This window comes from Poecilia reticulata, chromosome 15, assembly GCF_904066995.2.
Source record: "Poecilia reticulata chromosome 15, P_reticulata-male-v2, whole genome shotgun sequence".
In the NCBI taxonomy this organism is placed as follows: domain Eukaryota; kingdom Metazoa; phylum Chordata; class Actinopteri; order Cyprinodontiformes; family Poeciliidae; genus Poecilia; species Poecilia reticulata.
Window position 1 is genome coordinate 3161829 of NC_088844.1, and position 24451 is coordinate 3186279.

General features: G+C 39.3%; 1 pseudogene across 1 annotated transcript; it reads right to left on the reverse strand.

Annotated features, from left to right (window-relative positions):
• Nucleotides 1-591: 591 nt before the first annotated feature.
• Nucleotides 592-23371, reverse strand: LOC103476588 (gap junction alpha-5 protein-like; annotated as a pseudogene). Its single transcript, XR_014091165.1, has 7 exons — nucleotides 23025-23371; nucleotides 18918-19065; nucleotides 17210-17374; nucleotides 16195-16497; nucleotides 6142-6207; nucleotides 5913-6061; nucleotides 592-3931 (listed from the first exon to the last, which is right to left on the reverse strand). The product of XR_014091165.1 is annotated as a gap junction alpha-5 protein-like (transcript).
• Between the last annotated feature and the right edge of the window lie 1080 nt (nucleotides 23372-24451).

Here is a 24451-nt window from a genome sequence, read left to right on the forward strand (position 1 = left end):
TAAGTCCAGACTGAGAGCACCAGGGACGACTTTTTTAAAGACTTTCTTAAATTGTGACAGTTTTATTTGTATTTAATTGTGTAGCTACTTGTAACGGTTGTATAACCTTGGCTGCCTCTCGGTCAGGTCTTTCTTGAAAAATGTCTTTTTAAAACTCAATTGGACTTTCCTGGTTAAATAAAGGTAAAATATTTTTTTTAGTTGAAATACATAGAAAATTATTTTTATCCATAACAGTGATAACACTCAAACAGAAAGAAAGAGAACCAACATTTTGATTGTTCCCAAACCTTTGCTAAATTAAGACGAGCTTAATAGAATTTCTCCCATCAGCCACATTCCCGTTCTGGACGCTGGTCATGGGAACCAGCTTGGGAAGATTTTTTTAACCCCAGAGTACACTTCTTCAAATTTCATTCTCACAGTTTACTGTCTGGATGTCTGTCTGATACTCAAGTTCTGTTTTCTTCTTCAGCAAACAAGAAAAGTCTAAGAGGCTTCAATTGAACATAAGAAGTAAAGTTACATTCATTTGTGTCTCATCATTCCACATAAATACGTACAAGTAAAGATCCTGCAAAAGGTCTGATATCAGATAAACAGCATGAGAGTATATTTTTATTTGAGAATATTTCCAACAAGGATGTTAAATAAAAACATTTGGCAGAACTGACTCTGACAGATGGTTTAAAAATGATATAAGATATATGAGTTGTTAACTGATGTGCCAAAAATAAGGAAACAATAGTGCAAACATCTCTCATTCTGTGACATACATTAAGACGATATCATCATAAATACAGCATACAGTGGCCGCCCTGTATTCGTGGATGTTAAGGACTACAACCACCCATAAATTACTAAAATCCTTGAACATTTCAGAAACCCCATAAAAACGCTTAGAACTGCCTATTTTAATATTTTAATGCCAAATATATCTTCATACTCACAATGGAAACCAATTTAGCGCTACTGCAGAAGCTAACATCTGCCTTCTTCCACAGCACCAAGGAAAATAAATGCAGCTCTTGGACTCCATATACATTTTTAGGTCTCTACATTGTCACAAAACCAACTGGCTCAGGTACAGTCTATAATGGTTAAACGGTTATTATCAGTAATATTCCCTTACATCTGGTCAAAAGATGTAACAACACTGAGTTGGAAGTAAATAAATGCTCTGAGTGGTGGAAGCTAACTGCTAATCAAACAAACACCACCTGTTTTAGATAACTTTTAAATTAAAACTTAAATGGACTCAAACTGAAAGTGTTCAGATCATGATGCAACAATATACTAACTGACATTAACACTTTACAACTTCACAACAGACCATTGTTAAGTTTGGTACTGCTGAATATGGACAAAACATGTTCCTGTGTGGACTTACACCAGCTGTATCTAATTGAACAAAGTCATTAACTTTGTGTTGGCTGCATTTCCAAGTAGTTTGAAGAAATTGAATATTTAAGATTTTTTATTGCTTGCAAAGATTCAGCTCGGCACTTCTCTCTTCGCAAAGAGGGACGGTTGTTTGCATCACACACAATTCCTGGTAAGCAATTTTGAATTGATGTATTACATCAGTGCCAAGCATTAGTGATGGGGTAAAATCAGATTACCCCATTAAAATTTCCACGCCTCCAACAAGCAACCGTTTCTCAACAGTTGAGGGACCAAACCCTCTGAACGAAGTGAAGCATAGAGCAAAGGGTTTCTTTTGTTTTCTTTTTCCAAGTTGTAGTACAACTGATACAAAATCAATGATTTACTCCATTCTCAACATAGCTAGAACACACTGATGATTTCCAAGTGATCTGCAGTAACAAATAACAATACTATTAGTACTATTTCAAAATCTAAAAAGAAAACAGCACCAAGTGTAACAGATGGTACATGTGTGGCTATACCAGGGGTGGGCAACTCCAGGCCTGCAGGGCCTCCTGCAACCTTTAGATGTGTCTCTACTTCAACACACCTGAGTCAAATAATGAGGTCGTTAGCAGGACTCTGGAGAACCTGACTGAACTTAGGAGGAGATTCAGCTGTTGGATTCAAGTGTGTTGGACCAAGGAGACATCTAAGAGCTGCAGGACACCGGACCTCCAGGACCAGGATTGCCCACCCCTGGGCTAACTGTTAGCTTCCCCCACACTAACAATGTGTTTATGTGACCAACAATCTCATGCTTATATTACGTTTTGTGCTACAGGTAAGGGAGCTACTAATAACATCACAGCACCTAATCTAAAAAAAAACTACAGAAACTGAAAATACAAAAATACATTGGCTTAGTGGAAATACGCCGATTTCTCAAAATCTCTTGTTTTTTGATCAAAGGTTTTGCGCTAGAAGGAAGTGTTTTTTCTGGCTCTCTTGAAATAGATGTACTTTCTGAAATGGCATTGAAAAAGCACGTTTTTCAAATCACGACTTGATTGATCAACAACTGGATGTTACTACTGGCAAAAATAACAAAGAAGACAACAGGAAGTGGTAGGAGAATGATGGTTTGGATTTTATTTTAGACGAGGAGCAGCTGGCTCTACCAGAGCTCTCACAGCATTACAAACTCGTGTCATTCCAAAGTGTTGAATTGAAGGAGCTTGTTGGCCCAATGCTTGAATAAAACGCCTATGTCTTCTGTGATAGCTGACACCAGCACAAGGGCTATGTTTGAAACATGAACATATCTCATGTAATTGTTTCCATCCATTGCTGCTATGATTATTAATGACTTGTTGTGTGAACAAACTTAATGTGATTTTCATTTTATTTCTTATTTAATGGAAACACTGAAATTGCGAAATTGTGTTTTTTTCTGTACATTAGAAGAATAGACTAAGATTTGCACACATTTACCATGGAAACGCAGGTACTGTCTGAAGACAAAGTTATTTCAGTGAATCAGTGACCAGGACAGTTATCAAAGATTCACATCAAATCCAGCAGCTCTGTCACATTCACATAAATTGTACATCAACTTGAACACATCATCACTGTAGTTAACTGTAGTAGTGGCATTTCACAATTGCTGCGTTTCAATTAAATAGGAAACGCAACATGTGAATAAATTTGTTCATGCAATAAGTCATAAAAAAAAACCTGCGCCTTCATCCTCCTAACACTTCCTGTCGTCATCGTCTTTGTCTTTTCTGACAGTAGTAACATCCGGTTGTTGATCACGCAACTTATATGATGCAAAGATAGAATTACCATTATAGTTTAGCGAAACAGATACATTTTGATACAACCGAAAAACCATGTCATCCTATAACAGAGATGTTTTATAAAAAAGCTAAAGTTTTTTTAAATTGCCATGTTTCCAGTAAGCATTTATTTTCCTAATCCAACATCCTCAATGGAATCACAGCCAATGTGATTCCATTGAATCTTGACCAACAGGTCGAGTTATGAAAGTTGTTGGAAGTGGACTGTAGCTGGAGTCTATCTGTGGTTTGATTTCTAAACTGAGAGATCGCCCATTCTTGTTCGGCTGCTTGTTCCACTTGTTTTGCTGAATCTTCTCTTGTCCTTCAGCAGCAGCACATCTGGGCCATTGCTCTGGATCTGGAGGCACATCATGTCTTTGCTCTCAGGGCTGTAGCTGTTACTGTCAGAACTCAGGCACACTCCATCTTGAATCTGGCCGTCTCCGCAGTTCTCCCATTTGGTTGAGTAGTAATTTATGTGGAGAAAGTTTGCCTCCTCGACCGCAGCGGCCCTCTTGTTCTTCTCCGTCACCATGTTCTCAGAGTTTTGCTGAGAGGCCAGTCCGTTGTTAGGGAAGGGGAGCGGGAGGAAGTGTGAGGAGCCAGTCACACACTGATTGAAATCAGGAGGTGGGGTTGACGGTCGAGGTGGAGACATGGAGATCTGTCGGACCATGGAGGTGTTAGCAGATGTGACACTCTTTGAGGAGATGAACTTCCTGCAGTAGAAATTTTAAAGGCGTTAGTTTCAAATGAAACTCCTTTCTGCTTAGGTTTCCTGTTGACAACAAACACGAACCAACAAAGTCTATGATTTAACCTAAACTATTTTGGGGTGCTACATGGACTTGAATAGTCTTCAAAGCAGCTGTCCTGAGTTCAAAGCAGAAATGTTATTTTTTTGGCGAACTGATACTGTAACAATGTGAACTGAAACTATGTTTTTACAGTCAGAAGCAGCCTGTATACTCCATGCCAGGCTTTATCCAATGTGGATGTGAAAGAACCTTCTCCAGCTGGACAGAAACAAAACTGAAGTTATTATCTTTGGACCTAAAGAGAAACGATCTAAAGTCAATGCACAGTTTCACCTGTTACAGCTAAAACCAGCAATCAAGCCCAAAATCTGGATGTAATGATTGACTCAGACCTGAGCCTTCAGAGCCACACAAAGACAGTTACAAAGTCGGCCTTCTATCACCTGAAGAACATTTCCAGGATTAAAGGACTAATGTCTCAGCGAGATCTAGGGAAACTTATCCATGTGTTTATTTTTAGTCGCATTGATTATTGACCAGTATCTTCACAGGTCTGCCTAAAAAAATCACTCAAACAGCAGGAGCTGATCTAAAACGCTGCTGCTGGCGTTCTCACAAAAATCTGTGTAGGACGGCGAAGTCCTAGCGCAAAAATTCGCGTGACAGGTGGACGGAGCCTGGTGCTGCAAGGTTGGAGACCTTGTCTTGTTAGGCGACGGGGCCTGGATAATACCTGGATAATACCTGGATAATACCTGGATAATACCCGTGTTAAAAGGATGGCGGAGTCCGGCGACGACAGGTGCTTAAATTCCGTAACAAAAGTATGTTTTTATATATTTTTTAAAAATCTTTCTCTTTCTTGATGTTTAATTCAATGTCAGATGCTGTTTTTATTTTTTATTTATTTATTTTTAATTATGTAAAACTCCTTGAAATGCCTTGCTGCTGAAATGTGCTATACAAATAAAATTTTGATTGATTGATAAAACCAGGCAGGAACATAGAGAAAATCACACAGTTCTAAAGTCCTGTTGAGAAAAAAATTATTGTGTTTTCCTGTTTCTTTTAGCTATCTGCATGCTTGTGTACACACACACACACACACACGCGCGCACACACACACACACACACACACACACACACACACACACACGCACACACACACACACACAGTGCACATGCGCGCAAAGCTAAGGTTAAAGGAAATGATACGCTAGGGCAGTGGTTCCCAAACTTTTTTTCCTGGGCCCCCCCAGTGGTTTCCTAACATTTTCTGGGCCCCCCTATGGATTACAAATAGCTGTTTGGTTGAACGATTCTTAAAGACTCCCTGTCTCTGAGAACGGGAAGGGCGGGGATCGACTTTTTGGGGGGCAAAATAAATGTATGTAGCTGAACATAGACAACACCAGTAGCCTACAGGCTACATGTTTTCAAGCTTAAGGTGCTGTATTGATATTAGCTAGTCATCTTTTAGTTAACTTTACCTGCTTCCAACAGCTTTACTCAACTCAGTCGGTTAGTTTGGGGGAAAAACTGCAAAGTTCTTTGCGTTTTGCTGGTTTGCAGGTCTCCTTCACTGCCGCAAAGGTGTAAACCCAGCGCAAGCGTCTTAGCGCTCATGTTGCGTTTGAAGGCAGCTCGGAAAAACAGGTTACGACATGTTAACAACGGATAAAGCAGTTTTAACTGCTGATAAAAGTGACAGAGGACACAGATATGGGAAGTGTGGAAGCTCCTACTGTATCAAATTGACATAGAAATAACAGAGTTGGTCATTCTAAGGTAAAAATCCAGCGCATACAGCGTTCATGTGTTTTGTTTTTTTGTTTTTTTTCCATCCAGAAGGATGAAAAAACTGTGGGGCGCCCCTTTTTAGGGCGTTGCTTAGATGCAGGCCAACAAAAGGACAGTTTTCCTCAGATATCCACTACACTACCTGCAGCAGTGTCTCCATGCCAGGTGATGCAGCTCGAGCACGCTGAGCACCAGGGAGACGACCGAAACGGCCAACATGAACACAATGAAGACATTTTTCTCAGTGGGTCTGGAGACATAACAGTTGACTGGATGTGGACACGGCAACGCCTCGGGGAAAAGAAAATAAACTCAAGTTAGGATTTGAGGATATTACTTTATGAGATGATTTTGATAGTTTCTGTTTTTACCTTGCACACATATAGAGGATGGAGGAAGATGCCATAGAGAAAGTATTGCAGACACAAAAACACTACCTAGATAAAAAAAAACACTCAAGCTTTGTTTGCAATAAAGTAAAACATTTTCAAAGCTTTGATTCCAGCTTGAACTTTCTTTAAACTTAGGCTGCTTTTTGAAATAATAATATTTCACTTTCGGGGGGGGGGACACATAACAACCGTAACCAATGCTGAAAGTCGGGACCACTCAGAGTCCGGCTGCACCAGGCCCGGGCGGGTGCCCATGGGGGCCCGGGTCTGGAGGTGCCAGGGAGGGAGGAATGGTTTCCAGTCGCTTTAATGTCTGATTACAGACAGAGAACGTGCGCCCTCGCCTGTTCAGAAAGGTGCATGTAATGTTAAAGTTACTGTCCCTCAATGGAATATATAGTAGTCAGTCCCAGTTACTGATTCACGGTTTAGCCAATGTGCTTCCTGGGTAAAAATGAAACGAGAGTAACATGAGCTGCTGTTCAACGTGCAGAGCATCCAAACGTCCAAAGCTCTGGTCAGAAGTTAAGTTAGCAAAACAATGTCTCAAAAAACGAGAAAAGAGAGGAAAAACGGAAAAAAGCCAAGATAAAGGTTTGTTTTAATGTGTCTTGACTTACTAAAGTAGAAGATTAGTAAAGCTGCTCATAGAAAATTAGCTTGATAGCAACCTGGAATGATCCAGTTCAACAGCCAAACATTTATGCTAGGGTCTTTGTGTTTGTGTGAAACTAAGTTTAAACTTTAAATGAGTTGATTCTCCTGCTTGGCTCTGTATATTTCCGAGGTATTTTTGGCTTCAGAACGCCGTGTTTGATAACCTTTGATAATAATTAAAACTTCTCAATGTTTGACATTGTCTAGCAAAATGTTTTTATGTCAGGCTACATAGCTGTTACATCAATGAGCTGCTCTATGCTGTAGATGGGGATATGTTGTTTGCTAAAACAAACATTATTTTTTACATCAACTTCTAAGTTAAAAAAAAAGTCTCACCTGATATAAATTAAATTTTTAGCTATTGGAGTAATGCTTAAGAGAAATGTATTTCATCAAAGAATGTCATGAATGTGTGTGTGTAGGGCTGCACCAATTGCAGTTTTCTGGCCGATCCCTGGTTACCAATCTTTAAAAAGCCTGACCTGCTGATTTTGGCTGATATAAATTTCTTTTGTCTGAAATGTTGCTAAATATAGCAAGAAAGTCGCTAAGTTGGCAATAGTGGTGTGAATATTGTTAACTGCAAACATGCAGACCAGAACTGGTGGGCCGGTCTGTCAGTCAAACCTCTCACTGCAGAGCAGAAGAGGACAGAGGATGATATTTAAACCTTTGCTGACAAAGATTAGGGAATAAGATGGGCTTCACGTGTAAGTATCAGCCAATCATGACCCCCCAAAATTAAGGAAATCGGCGCCCAGAAATCAACTGGTCGATAAATCAGTTGCCCAATAAATGTATCCTTTTATACATGTATATGATGTACAGTACTGCCTGAGATGCAATAAGTTTATAGCAGGTTTGTGAATGTTCTAATGATCGGACTGTTGATTCCAGTCAGTCCATATTGTTAGCAGAACTAGAGGGCCCCAAAACCAAATTTCACTTAGGGCCCCATGGAGGTTTGGACCAGCCCTGCCGACCCAAATAGAGACCACATAGAGACCAAGCGTCTCTATGTGGCAAAGCAGTTTGAAGGCTTGATTGGTCGCCGCATATTATACAGACTTGGAATGTGAAAATCACCTACCGGTCCGGGATAAATCCATTCTCATGTCTCTTCTCTGGGCCTTTTCCCCTTCGCAAATAAACTTTTCAAGGACATCTGTTTCTTACTAATTTTGCTGCTTGTGGGCTCAATGTTGGCGCGCAAGACGTAACTGAGAGAATCCGCCCAGATAGCACAATATGAGTGAAACATTGAATCAACGTTGAACGCTGACATTGAAACAACATTGAAAGTGGTCGGTGACTTGTATGTTGAATCAATGTTAGGGTTTCAACCATAACTGACATTATATCAATGTTGATTCAACCATCATTTGTATGTCAATTTGCATGCATATTTGTGTTGTTACATTGAATCAGTTAGGAATCAATGTTGATTCAACTGTCATTTGAATGTGGACCTACATGCACATTTGGGTTGATTTTATATTGAATGAAAGCTAGGGATTTATGTACATTTTTGGCCTGATAGGTCTACATCATAACATACCACTAAAAGTTTCTTCAATGGTGTTAAACACACTATTTCATTGGCAGATGATGACCATCATGGGTATCACGGGTATGTGGTTCAAAAGTATCTTACATTAACATATTACCAAAACTGGGTCTACAAAAGGTTAAAAATGACATGGGATTGGTATAACATTTTATTTAAGAAAAGAGGTATAGATCTTTAAACATATTTGACTCCTTTTTGACTGCCAGAACAACAGTTTATTGTCCACGGAAGAAATCTTTGGTTCCATGATGCCTTCCTCCCATTCTAGCACGTAATGAAGCCACTTCTTGACAGTTTCACTGTAGTGCTCGACAGTCAGCTTTGGGTCAAACTGCAGAGCAGCAGCTGAAAAACAAAAATAAAAGTGAGGAAGGTGCCAGTTAGAAAGATGATAAACATTTGAAAAGTTCTGAAAGACATTGAAATATTAAATAGTGTACTGGTTATAGGTCTGAGAACACAAACCATAGGGTTCCTCATGTACACTCACTCTTAAATTAATATTTATCTTAATCGTTCATATTAATATTTAAACTCAAAAAGTCCCAGTGGGCATACAAAAGCTGTCTTGTGCTTATCTGCCCCCTCGACTTCAACCTGGTAGTAGCCACTTTTGAGGTCAAGGACCGAAAACCATTTCGACCCAGTAAGGGTTGAAAAAGTTTCTTCCAGGTTAGGAAGCGTGTAAGCATCTCTGATTGTGTTCTGGTTTAGCTTTAAATAATCGATGCAAAGTTGTACATCTCCATTTTTCTTCCTTACTGCCACAATGGGTGAGGAAAAGGCTGACTCGGATTCGTGGATTACCCCTGCTTCTAGCAGTTCCTGCAAATGACGACATACAGCATCGACGTCTTGCGGTCGTATTGGCCGAGGCCGGTGTTTAAAAGGGGTGTCATCGCTCAGTTTAATCTGGTGCTTTACTCTGTTAGTACACCCAAAATCAGTATGCTGCGCAAAAACCTCTGGCATAGCATTCAACTTCTGCATAATTCGATTTATTTTTCCATTCAGCGGGGACTGGGGAATCTGCAAAGTTTAAATTAAGCTCAGCAGGCTGCAGACTAGGAGTTTGCTTCGACTCATCGGAGATATGAGGATGTGACAAAATCTCCTGCATGGCATGAACTTCAGCAATGACACTGTTTCCAGGAATGACTATGTCATGTTTACTTTCATTTCGCAGGACCACTGGAAGTTTTTGTGATCGTTTCTCAGGAAGGGTGAGTAAACAGTTAGTGACCAAAACACCACCTGGTAAGGAAAATATATTGGGGGACTCGACTACTACCCACTTATCTGGAGTGTCAACGTTCACATGAACTGACCCCTCCAAGACTTTGCTTTGGCCTGCAGAAATGATTTCAGGCTCATTTTCTGACAGTCTGACAAGACCAAGATCACTGGCGTCTTTCTGCTTGTGTCTCTTTTGTAACACGCTCAGCGCCACTCTGTAACTATAAGGAAGGGCACTGGAATCTGTGTTAGCCAGAGAAAAACTTTCAAAGAAAAGATCAAGGGTATTAGTACCAATCAGGAGAGAAGATTGGGCACTGGAGAGCGTGGTTGGAACAACCAACGCAAGAGAAGACACGGTAAGTTCATGTCCAACACCATTCTTTGGGAATGTGACATCAACACAAATATAGCCTGAATATGGAATATTCTGACCATTTGCGGCTTCAACTTCAAGAAGGTCATGTATAGAATGGATCTCCAAATGTGAGAGATAACTGTCATAAAACGACTGGGACACAGTTGTCACTTGTGACCCGGTATCGAGAAGACAATTACAAGTCTGTCCATTAATTAGTACCTCAGCAGTGTACTTGTTTTAGTGTTTTAGTTTTGCCAGATGGCTCTGGAGCTCAGCAATTTGTGCTTTTAGTTCTGTGACCAAATCACTTTGGAGAACCACAGGTTGAACTACTTTTTGGGGTTTCAATCTTGTCAGCTGACTCTGCATCTGAGTTATCTGGGTTTGTATCTCAGTGAGACTGTCTTGCACTGTGGGTTCAAAGAGGTCAGAGGTTGTAGTAATAGCGTGGGAGGCTACTTTTGGTCTTGCAGCAGGGAAGTGTTTTTTCATTCTGCTCTCCTTCGCAATATGCTTATCTTCTTCAACTCTCAGCTGCAACAGCAGCTCAGTGAATGAAGGTGGTTTATCCTTTTTTCTTTCAAGCTGGAGCTCTGCTAGTAAGGCATTATCCCAACCCCCACGGCAGAACTGACGCAGAAGGTGTCGGCCTGCTTCGGTGGGGACTGCTCCGCCTCTGCTCAAAGCTTTAGGGAGGACTGTCTGCAAGCGATGAAGGTAATGTGATGGTTTTTCACCAGGGTCTTGGAGGGTGTTAAGAAATTTAGCGAAAAGCTCATCGCCATCTTCCACTGTGCCAAAATCCAAGTTTAACAGTTCAAGATAAGCTGATGGCAATGCTGTAGGGCCCAAGGGTTTTACCACATTGGACGCAGGTGGCACAAGACTGTCTAAAATCTTTCGCGAGCACTGCAAGACAGACAGATCCGGATCCTGAAGCATGAGCTCAACACTGTTGTGCCATGTATCAAAATCAGTCTCATGACTAGGACAAGGTAGTTTGCCTGAAAACTGCCTAAGACGAAAAGAGGCACTCACCTGTGAGACTGGAGCTTCATTTCGCACTATATGCTCTACAATTACTTTTTGCACCTGAGGGTGAGTGACAAGGTTCTGTGTTAGGTTGGAGGCTAGATTGGGTCGAGGTTGGTCAACTGAGTCAGAGTTGCTTAGAGTAGTTTTAGACTGCTCTGCATTTTGACTTTGGAAAAGTTGGTCATTTTCTTGGGTTGGTCTTGAAACTGGGTCTATTAGGTCACTTTGTGTCTCGAGAGTAAAACTCTCACTTTCAGGTGTCTCAGAGCTGCTTGTGAATGACTGATAGCATTTGGACAGGTGCTCATGCAGGACAGCTTCAAAAGATGTTCCACCTAATTTAGCAATTTCTTGCAGTTCACCGAAGAAACGGTGGGTTGCTCTGTTTGTGACGTCAGACACATACTCACTGGACAGGGCTCTGATTTGATAAGAGACTTTGTCTGAGCTCTCAAATATGTAAGGGAGTAAGGGTTCCAGTGCTGTCAAGGCAGTTCCACTCTCATACTCCACAATGGCACTTTGGTGGTCAGAAGACTGTGGGTCATCTATTCTCAAGGTTCTCATTATTTTCCCATACCTGTTCAGGAAGTCTGACACATTTTCTCCTGCTCCTTACCTGGGTCACGTGACTGCTTCATTTTGCGTGTCGGTTTTAAAAATAAAAGCGCTGTGAGCCGAGCCGTGTCATGGACCTTACCACAGGGCCCGCATTTCATTGGCTAATGCCCATTTTATGTAACAGCGCAGCTATCACGTGGGTTACCGGCTAACAAACTCACGCTAATATACATTGTGGACCACCAGACCAACAGAAAGTTTTTGCATCAGGACTCAAAAAAAATGGTTCCACGTCAGTGGGGTATCTGTACAGGTGATGTCAGGTATCCTGATTGTGTTTGTGGAACTAAAATTCACAGATTTCCAAAATCTGAAACGGAAAGCCTTGCTTGGATCAAAGCTTGTGCACGACCACATTTGCAGCTCAACCGTCGTAGGATCAATAAGAACAAAGTGTCTGCTGGCGTAAGTATTATTGCTTTGCTTTCTTTGTGTTTAGTGAATGAAAAAAAATAGTCAATAATAAACGCATGAATTATGAAAACCTTTTAGCCAAGTACAGCATAATGGCAGTACCGATACAACTTCTACATCCTGAAGCCTGTCAGTTACAGCCTTACGATAACAGATCAATATGCAATGTGTACCGTATCTGACATACATTAAAGATTTTATTTCACCTGAAAAAGCTTTTTACTAAACTGTAATTGTGTTAGCCTCGCTGACGTTTACTAAACTGTAATCGTGTTAGCTACGCTAGTACCGAGTACCGTGTACAAGTCGTAGGCACATTCGAACCCTCAAAACCATGAATGTCCGACTATCTGACTAAACTAACCTGGGTCATGTGAGCACAACAATGTATATTTTCCTGGTGTTTGATGAATATTTTTTTATTTTAAACATTGTAGTCAGTGGCTGGTGCCTGTAAAAACCCTTGTCCAGGAGCAGAACTCAATACATTATAATAGTTTAAAACAATTAAAGAAATGCCAAAATGATATATTATGACAATTAAGTATAAGTAGTCATATAAATAGTTATAAAAGTGTCAATAAATTGAATTAAAAATCATTTTTATATATTTTCCAACTCCATTGAAATTTGTCCCTAATTTTTGTCAACACCGTCAGACATAAAAAGAATGTTAAAAAAATCCGGCATTATTGGGAGGCACCAGAACGTCTGATAACCCCATGACTACTTCCCTTCTCTTCCTTTGCTAAGAGGGCTAGTTAGCTCTGGTTAGCTTATATTATTCTTTAGTTTTTTCTTCTGTTTTATTTCTAAGTTGTTCATCACAACCATGATGTATCAACACCATAACAGACAATTTACAAAACTTTGATGAAATTTTGTGAAACAAAAGCTTAATTTTGGTATAATGTAAAGATTTCATGGACCTGATGAGCTACAATATGGCCTCCTTCAGAGTAACATCATATAAATTGAGGTAGTTTGGTATTTTGTCAACTCCGTCAGATGTAAACTCCATCAGAGTTTGAGACTCTTTCAGTGAAATTGTTGACAAATCTCACTTAAATGTGCAATTAATTCATTTTAATGTATTTTATATTAATTGCATTACTTCACATGTATCAAGTATTCCTTTTTCTCACTAGTTTGTCACCACCTTCAGCTCTGTGTCAACTCCGTCATGCACTGTCAACTCCATCAGATGGACTTTTTGTTGTTTTTTTTGTTTTAAATTTTTTTGTTTTGTTTTTTGAGAAGCATTTGTCTGTAAAAATGAGTAAAAATATCACTAATAGGGTATTTAAAAAATAATTGTATATTTCTTTTTGTCAGATGTTGATAAAAGTTCTGGGTCAGGTTGATTAAAAATGTAATTTTTAAAATAAAATTGCAACTGGGAGCCTGCACCTTAGCATCTTTACATTTACAAAACATTATTTGTCATAATGTTGTATACATAAGGTTGTATACATATACATTAGGTTGTATACATAAGGTTGAGAAAAAAAATTTTTTTAAATGGGGGAAAACTTGATTTTCTGAAATGGAGCCAGCAAGAGGAAAATCTGACATCTGGGAATACTTTGAGATTATCCTCACAATAAAATTCTTCTTAAATAAAAATAATAAACCCCTCCACATCCCAATTTCTCACCTTCTGCAAAATTCCACTATTATTTGTAGTCTGATTAGCAAAGACACATCAGTTTTGCACAGCAGAAACAGATTTAATGCTGTTGAAAGACTAAAATTCAACATGTAGCCAAATATAAGGGATAAGAGCAAATTAGGAATAAAAAAAAAGCGAATGCCCCAACAGGCACTGCACTCCCAAGACACTAAAACATCAAATGTCTTTATTGTCAAATCCATCTGATATAAAAGAAAACCCAACACAACCACTGACATTCAACATAAACCAGGATTAGATTGGCAACAAATCATTTTAATAATTAAAACATATGACAATTAAGTATGGTTTAATTGATTATCCTGTTACTAAACATGAGTTTGATGAAAACTTTGTAACAATATTGCATTTAGTAATTTTTGGAAGTATGATCCAACTGAGTGACAAGGTTGTTAGTTTCACCAGCAGATGTCACTAGTGAGTGACGAATGAAGCATCGAGTAATGAACCTTTTTGCAAAACAAAGGGCTGTAAAGGTTCATTGCTTCATGAGGCTTCATTTGCCCTTCACTACCATCACATGCTCTCCCAGACCAAACAATATGCCCCACCCTATTTTAAAAACTCAAATTTCACAAAATCTCGCAGGATTTCATATTTAAGCCTAGAGTGGTGGGTAGGATAAAAAAATAAATAAGGAGACATGACCTCAATTATTAAAAATATCTGGTTTGCCCCAAAATAACAAAGATTACTACAGGCACAAAACAATGCAATTATTTTTCAATAAACACATTTAAGATCAAAGTAATATTGCCAAACTTACCATAAAACTGCTCAGAGTAGAATTCAATTCAGAAGCCGGTTGCAAACAAGCCAGCAGCAAAGTGGCTGTTTGGTTGGGACAAACCACTAGTGTAAAAAGGGGGACGTGGACCATTCCACTCCTTGTAGTGACTTGTAGATGTTTTTGTGTCAACACATTATGCACAGTCAGTAATAATATTTATAGACAAGTAAGAAATTGTACAGAAAGGAATCACAACCCACTGTTCTCAAAATGCAGTGCTTAATTTGAAACATGATTAACCCCCACCTAGTAATAAAATGTTCTGATCCAGAACTCAGAGAGGGGGGGAGGGGGTAAGGGGGAGTAAAGAGGGGAAGGTTGGGAGGAGCAGGTGGGTGGGGGGCAGTAGGAGGCACTGAGGAGGTGAGTAGGGGTGCAACAAACAGCATACTTGGATTCAAAATTGATAGGACACTGGTCCTCAAGGCAAGCTGACCTGCATGTTTTCAGTTCAGCAAAACCCTGTTAATCAGCCATCAATTAAAATCATGTGTGCCTAATTATGGAAATACCTAAATCTTGCAAGGCAGTGTACTCTGAGGACCAGTGTTGGAAAAACACTGGATTCGACGTTGGCATTTCAACTATTAAAATTCGACCACAAAACAACATTGATTCAATTACACATTTTCAATATTAGTTAATTGGTTAGAATTGGATGATTGTTTGATAGTTTTTCCACCATCAGTCATCAACCAACCATAAATTCAACCTTGGTGATCATAATTAAACATTTAATTAACATCTTTCGCAAACAAGCCAACAGCGAAGCAGCTGTGTGGTTGGACCATCCCACTCATGTAAATGGCGGGGGTGAACCGCTCCACTCCTTATAGTAAGTTGTGGATGTTTTTGTGTCAATATATCCCACGCAAGCAGTCAGTGAGAATTGTTATGAACAAGTAAGAAAATGTACAGAAAGGAATCACCACCCACTATCCTCTACAGTGCTTAATTTAAAACGTCATAACCCCCGCTCAGTAATAAAATGCTCTCACCCAGAGTTCCGATGAGGAGGAGAGGAGGAGAAGAGTTGTGGCAAAACGGCATACATTGATTCAACATTGATCAGATGCTGATCAGACATCGGCATTTCATTCATTAGATTTCAACCACAAAACAACATTGATTCAATGACACAGTTTCAACGTTAGTTACTTGGCTAGAGGTGGATGGTTGTTTGATGGTTGATCCACCATCAGTTGTCAATCTCAACTGAAAATCAGCCATTCTGACTATAATTCAACGTTGAATTACCATCGTGTGCTATCTGGGCAGTTAAAGAATTTTCAAAATAAAAGATCCTCCAGACTCAGACAATATATAAAACGGAAATATTTAATTATTTCTTGTGTGGCCCGGTACCAATTGGTCCATGGACCGTTACTGGTCCACGGCCCGGGGTTTGGGGCCTTTCCCCATGCCCCGTGGTAGTGCTTATCAAATATGATTATTTTGCTCAAGATTTTTAAAATGCAGTCATGATCAAGTGGTATAGAGAATTGACGCATATTTTAAAAAGCAGCCAAAGTCTAAAGAAAAGCTTTCAGAAATCAAAGATGTATTTAAAAGGTTATGAGGATGTATAAAGTTGTGTGAGGTGATTTAAGATGCTTTTAGACCAGGCTAAAAGTATAATCAGTAAAGCTTACCTCCAGGATGGTACGGATCAGAATACTCAGTATGTATGTCTTCAGCAGCGCCCCCCTCAGCTGAACTCGACCTGCAGACGAACCTTCATCTTTTTCCTTTCCTTCATCCTTCTCAGCACTCCTTCCCTGCTTGTTTCTTCTTCCTCCTCCTTTGTCACCTCCTCCTTGGTCTTCCTCTTTTCCTCCTCCACCCGCATCCTCCTCTTCCTCCCTACTCCTCCTCTTCTCCTCCCTGCGAACTGTGTGCATGGCGTGGCCCATGTAGATTAGACTTGGAGTCGACACAAATACAATTTGCAGCACCTGAAAAGACAACAGCCATGAATGCCAAAGCACAACGGGAGTATTTTTGCATAGTTTTGCATGTGTCGTACACACAGTCACTTGTAACATTACAAAATGTGAAAATATCTTTAAATTCACACCGTGAATTTATGGCATCAAACTAGCCTGGCCATTACCTTCTTATGCAATCCTGCATGATTCAAATCTAACTTGCAGCACAATCTGGGATTTCTCACATGGACTTGGTTTTCTCTGTAAGAATTTTAACCGGGCCAATCAGCTAACAAAAAGAGTTGTGAATGGTGATGTCTGCCTGTAGTTTTAGCAATGGCAGCTGAGGAAATGAACAAAGCGTTCAGTCCATGTTGGCCACCTTCCAAATATTGAATTAACATAAACAGCTTCTTTGTTCGACTCGGTTCTTCTCTCTTTGCAGTGGAGGATGGAACAGGCGATTTCCTGTAAGCTTCATAGAGTCAAACTGGCGCATTACACATCACAGGCAAACTTCATTGACTGGGTTAAATCGATAGGCAAAACTTAAGAGGCAATACCTCCAGGAAACAATCATTTCTCAATAGCTGAGGGTCCAGACTCTTTGAAAGGATAATTACATTTAATTTGTCTTAGATTTCAAATCAGCTTCTGAATGTGGGTCAGGATGTGTAAGAGTCCTAACATTAATTGATGTATAACAGCGAATTTTGATTCAGTGTGTTCAGGTTATTACCCAGTATCGTATGTGTGCTATAGGAAATGCTCGGTCATAACAGACGTTCTCGCAGCCTGGCTGCACCGAGTCACAGTTGAAGTCTTCCTGCTCATCGCCCCATGATGACTCGGCTGCCGTCCCGAGCACCAGGATACGGAAGATAAACAGGATGGTCAGCCACACCTGAGGAGCGAGAATCAACAAACAATCCATATGAAAACACTTGGAAGCCAAAACAACATGGCAAATACAACAGGTAGAAATGTTAATTACTATCTTTGTCGTTACTATGTGAAGTGTTGTAGCTGAAGGATGTGGCACAGTAAATTAACAGTAATTTTAGCCAAGTTGCAACAAAAAACGATTTTTTTTCATTGGCACAAACAGGCTAGCAAGAATGTTGTTAGATGTGAGAACAGAAATTCAAGTAGCATCATCTTCCTTTTTACAGGTGAACTAGTGTTAACATTGTAGAGGTTTAAAACTTCTATAAGCCGCAAAGTACTGAAACGATTTAACGTTTATTGATTTATGCTACTGATGTGATACTTCAACATAGTCAAATTCTTGATCATCTTGGACTTGGACTATGAGTTTTCAAATTTTCTCAAGAGTATACCAACAAAATCACAGCTGCAAGTTTTGTTTCCTCTTCAATTTAGAATGAAACTCCCGGCTGTATTTAAGTGCAACTAATAAAGTCATTTTGCTTTGAAGAATGTAATGCTGCCACCTGTGCCCCGAGGGAAAAAAACAAGAGCAAGACAAATATTCCAGTGCACATATTTGCTTTTCGGTTTATACAACAGTGTGTTTCCACAGAAAGAACTCTCATTCTAGAACAGGTTCAGTACCTGTACCTTAGAACATCAGTGCTCTGATGTTTTAATCTGTTTTAGGATTATGCCAAACCCCTAGGGGGCAGTGTATCACAAAGTTGAAACCTATGCCTGTGAAACAACCCTGTAAAACAACCAGAACTTCCTGTTAGGAATTAAACTTGGCTCCTGGAGGTTTTAGTTGTGTGGGAATTGCATCAAGGCAAGTATGTGGATATATTAGTGCATTATTTTTCACAGACTAGAATGTGTTGGACCCTAAAATTCTGTTTTTCCTGCACATACACAAACACTGAAGTGTCAAATCTTCACTTTCGTCCAAGTTTTTATAAATAGTTCTTTTTAGTGATGCTAATCTTTCATGTGAACGAAAGACCAAAACACATGAAAATGTAATTGTTTTCCAGATATCCAGCTACATGTGAACTGGGCCTCAAAGTCTTGGTATTGTCTTGCTGTTGGCTTTGTCTGATGTCAGCTTGTTTTCAAATTAGGTGGTCTGGACTACAGTGCTGACATTTGCCCCGTGACACCTATTTAGGCATTTTTTCATTTTGTTATCTACTTAAAAAAACTAAGCTTAACTCAATGAAAACACAATCTTGTGTTTCACTATCATTTTATACATCACAGATGTTGGATAACATAAGCTCATGTGTTTCCCTTCAAGAATGAATTATTTCCATATTTTTGTACAGTAAAACAAACTAAACAGCATTAACATTATCTTATATCTGCCCAGACATAAACTTCAGATCAGGACATAAACAGGACAATCTGGAGACATGCTCTATTCTGAGGGTATAAATGTTTATCAGTAGCCAGAGTGTTGTCCTGCTCCATGTGGATGTGCTCAGTGTGTCTTTTTGTGCGTGGACGTGTCATACCTTGCCAACAGAGGTGGAGTGCTCCTGTACTTCCTCCAGGAAGTTTCCCAAAAGGCTCCAGTCTGCCATGACTGACTCAAGCTGGGCTTGGAGCTTTTAATTCACCACTCTGATGACCGCTGAGCTGCTGAGCTGCTGACCTGCAGACCTGCAGATACAAAATGATTGAAAGTAAGAGAACAAACAGCAGGGTTAAAATGTTTATGTGGGTTACATGGAGAGTCAAGGTACCCCAAACTATTGTCTTAGCTTTCATGCCTTCCGACAAGGCTGTGATTTTGTGACAGATTTTCCTTTTTAGTCATACATAATAATGTATACAGAGAGCAACAAACGTGATGCATAAAAGGTCATTTAGAAGATCTTCCTGCAGAAGGCTGCAGAAGATCTTACAGTTCCTGCAGCCTTTATAAGTAATTCTAGAATTAAAAAGTGAAGAAGGCATTGAAAAAGTATAGATTGCACTCATGTTGTGTTGTGTGTATATGTGTGTGTTCTTCTATTATCTTAACCCTATTGACTCCATCTCCACTCTGGCCCTGACCTCATTTATAAAAATGTCTGTGCCCATGTCTTAGTTTAGACTCATTCCAGTTCCCACACTCCCTCTCTGTCTGCCTCTGGGGACGGAAAACTGGACACACACACGCACGCACATGCACACACAGACAGCCTTCACTGTATCACTGCCCTCTCTGTTCTTTAAATTAAAATGACCTGCATGTATTAAGCAAACTTTGGAGTTTACAACTTAGCTCCTGCATAAATAATGGGTTTTATAAAACCCTTTATAAAGGGTTTTATAAAACCCATTATTTATGCAGGAGCTAAGTTGTAAACTCCAACGTTGTACTGGATGTAACGATTTAACACAAGTGGCTTAAATATATCAACTATTTATATATAAAGATATAAACTAAATATATATAAACTATTTATATATTTAAGCATCTCATATGAACATATTTCAAAGGTATTCTTTACGTTTTGGAATGACTTTCAGTCTAAATTGGCAGAAAGTGACTCTGTGAGACACTGTTAAAAAATGAAGAGTTTTAACTACCATCACTTTTGATACTTATGTTGTTTTATTTTTTATGCTTTGATGCTTCTAAAGATAATTACATCTGTTTCTCTGGTTGAATGTAAATGTTGATGCTTGTAAATCTTACTATTATCTTGCCAGGTTCCTCTTGAAAAATAGATTTTAGATCTTAAATAGATCTCAGGGAGCTGTTTAGGCGAATTCTTGGTCATAAAACTGTCAGTTATTCATCTTGGAAGGTCATACAGTGAAAATAACAATTTTGGCCATCTTATCTCCAATTTTCCATTTGCTTTTATATATTTATTAGAGGTGTGCCGATCGATCGGCCACCGATCATAATCGGCCGACTTCCGTGAAAAAGTGTATGATCGGTGATCGCCGATCACAGTCTCTTGTTGCCGATCATACAAACTAATCACCTGCATCTCATTTCTCAGCCTGCCTGTGCAGCTGGTCTCCTCTTTCCTTCACACTGCGCAAACTCGCAGCAACAAATCCTAAGCGATGTGGAACTATAACGCACTGAGTGAATGGGGAAGTTTGCGTGTTGCAGCGGAAAATTGAAGCAGGTCAAAATGCATCAACACAACAAAGCTAATGCGACATAAAAACAATGCCATACTTGACGGAGTTTGGCTACATCGAGGCTCACTGCAGTAAAAAAGACATATGGAGGATCAGATAGCAGGTAAAGCAGCGCACAGCTACAAACACTCACCCGGATTAGCATGGCGGTCAGAAAGCTAAACAAATAACCCGCAAAATGATTTAAGTCTTCGAGCTGCGATGTAAGACGCTGGTTCTCCTCTCGCTGTTGAACCGCTGCTAAGCGCTACAGGTAGTAATATTTCACAGACGGAGCGCCGCTTCTGCTCCACCTGGTAGTGACTCTCACACCGAACCTCTGCTTAAAGCTGCAGCATCTAACTTAAAAAATTAATTTTACATACGTATTAAAACTTTCGCTGTCCTAACATGAGACAGATAATCTCTGAAAAAATAATCCATCTCCTCCCTGCTCTGCATAATTACTCCGCTCAGTCAGAAACAGCCACTCAGAACTAGCAGTAATCAGCTAGCCGCCATGCTATCAGGAAGTTTTCATTCAGTAACTCTGGATTGTTTATTGTAATGGATCCTGTATTTACCTTTGAATGTTAAGTTTTATACTTGAATTTTTTGGCAATGTTGAGGTTTTATTTAGACTCTTTGCATTATTTAGCCTCTTCAGAGCCTCCATATGTTATCAGTCTGTTAAAGATAGTATTACTGATAGCAGTACAATTTGCACAATGCCTGTTTTGTTCTTGGAAAAATTATTAAAAACAAGTTTTTGTCTAAATTAAGGTGAATTCATGGTTCCTCTTTCCACATAATGTAACCGGTAGTGCTTATGATTGAAAAAAAATAATAATTATGTGATCAGTATCGGTGATCGGCCCTCATCGGTGATCGGAATCGGCAGGATCAAACCTGATCGACACATCTCTAATATTTATTTATTTAACTAGTTAGGTGACTATATGTATATGTAAAGCATTGTATTAATCTCTTTACAAATTTGATGAAATTGGCCATAGAAAAGTAGTTTATTTAGAGAAACAAACGAAGACACAAAAATATAAAACTTCACAAAACCTGTTTTCTCAGGTTTTAAGGAGACAGTCGCAGACACAGTTGAGTAAAGAATATTCTCCTCCGGCTGGATTTAATTCCATAAAAGAAACAACATCTTAAAATTTCTCAGCAGACATGGCGATTTGTTTGAAACGTAATTATCATTCTATGGAGCACCACAGTTGGCCTCAATAACATGATCTGACTTTGCTTTCTGTGTCTTTCTGAATGGATTCTTTTCATTGATTACTTTTATTAGCTTTTTTTATTTCAATTTACAATTTAGTTGCTGTGATTTCATTGGACAAAAAATTCTAACTCCTGAAGGGGAAAAAAATGGAAGATAACATTTAACTTGGAATTTACTGCATAAACTATGTTTAAATGATGCCTGGAAGAAACCAAAGATTAATCAGAACTCCACATTTTTAACCACGTTAATGCCCTTCCTTTCCTGTTTTTCTGAACCCATAAGAGTTTTAAATAGATGGTGTGTGTGTGCGCGTGTGTGTGTGTGGGTGTGTTCATGTCTTTCACAAGTGCTCCCAGCATCATTAATAACAATATTACTTCCTGGTATAGACTTTCGTTTGACCTTTGTGTGTCAATATATGTGTGTGTTTATTACCAGCCCTTGGTATTGTCCTGCATCCTGTAGCACACACACACACACACCCCTGCACACACACACACACACGCACGCACGCACGCACGCACGCACGCACGCACGCACGCATACCTGTAACTTCTCCTTTGTTTGCTAATATGCAATAAAAAATGATTAAGACTTGACATCATTTCAAACTGACAATTGAATTTTCAATAACATATATAATAAATCACTTACTAATATTCAATAAATTAAAATATGCATTCCAATGAGGCTTGGTTCTCTAATTAAAGACACTTTTTGAAACAAATAATTTCCAAGAAGGTTTTTAACTTACGTTTCACTAACCACACAAATATTAAGCTTTTTTATTGGTCTAATGTAATATTCTGCTCTTAATGTCATGTTTTTATTTAGGCTGAAAAACATCATTAAGAGAGAAAGGATTGAAAACTTCAGTAAATAAGCTGCATGGTGTGTTTCACTTTGCGAATTGCATTGCTGAAATAAATTAGCTTTTTAACATAACTACTTTCTTTTCTTTTTTTTTAATGCCCAATTTCAAGGCGTTAAATATTGCATAATTTTTTTTAAGTCATATTCCATGTAACATTTTTACAACAACTTAAGTTAACATAGTCACCTGACTGTAACATTATCACTTGATTGTGACTATGTTAACAATCAAAATGGCAGTAAGTGCCTGGAAAATTCATAATTATCTGTATTTCATTCCACATTTTGACTCAACAAGAGAGTTGAGGATGTTTTTGTTTTGAAATTTAGAAAGTTCTGGACTACAGGGTGCTTAAGAGCGGTGAAGACATTTTACCTGATTTTAAATCTAGATGTTGGTAGTTTGATGCAAACTCACAAAAGGGTTTTGTGACGGTAAAGCGATGGACGCCTCTTTCCTCTGCGGCAGGTGTTGCTGAAGTGCCCTTGAACAAGGCACTTGATGCTCTACTTCACAGGTGATCCGAAGGGATTTGCTGAACACAGTTTGTATCTGACACAAGCCACAGTGCCTTTTTGTTGTTTGTAGTTTGCCTCAGCCCAGGCCGATAACTTCAATCTCAGGAAAAAAAACTAATGGAGACTGAACTTGCAGAGTTGAGTAAACGGAGTCCAACCAGCTGCTGTTTGCATCCAGAGATCTGGAGTGAAACTAAATGTGGGGGAGACTGTGATTTATACACGCCCCTTTCCCCCCTCCTCCTTTCCTCTCTGCTTCTCTTTCTTATCCACATCTCCAGAGGAAGTGGGCCTGGTGCCTCGCTGCCTGCTATTCAAAATTAATGTTTATTTGTTTGCGGCTTCTGGCATCTGAAGGAAGTCGTGTATTGTACGAGGACACAATAGCTGAAGGTCTCCGTCCTGCATTCCTTCATGTGTTCTTCTCTATATGTCTCCCGTTGCCCTTTACTGCCTTAAATAACAACTACTGACAGAGTTCTCATTAACCATCCAAGGTCAGCACTAAATTTGACATTGCTGAATTTAAGGAGCAACTCTTTTAGTTGCTTACAAACTATACCATCCAGATCAGAAGAATTCCTTCCTTCTATGGGTTATGGTGGTGACAGTGTTAAGAGTGGGTAGCCAGAGGGACCCTATGACTGCCTTTCTTGTGTGATTACACCAGTGACTATCTGTTGGATTTTAGAGTGAACAGAAGAGCTAAGCTGTAAGCCAACTAGCCCCTTGTGGTGAGGTGGATCAGATGGTAAGGAACAAAGCATACAGCTATGTGTAATCAGTCAATCAATCAATTGGTCAAGCTTATTTGTATAGCACATTTCAGCAAAAAGGAAGTTCAAAGTGCTTGATATAATAAAAACACAAAAATACAAAGAACATAGTCAACATTTGAAACATTTTGTAAAATGCCGCCATTACACCTCAAAATGTTTGTTAGTTTTTCATTTATTATGGTTCAAAAGCCACTCTAAACAGGTGGGTTTTTAGTCACTTGTAAGATTGTTATGAAAGGAACTCAATGTTTCAACTGTTTTGCGATCTTCCAGAAGTTTGGAAAGTTTGGAAGTAATAGGAACATCAGAGGCCCCAGTATAGGAGATCTTTAATTCTCACCTCGATAAAATGTGAACATATTTTGAGTTTTTAATAAGCGTCACAGAAACTGTTTTGGTTGCTCGAGTTTTAAGGGAGGAGTTTCTCTGATCTCCACGCAGCCATCAACTCTGGCTGACTAAGTGGACAAAGCATTTGGTATGGTTTGATGCTTCGTGTAACCGG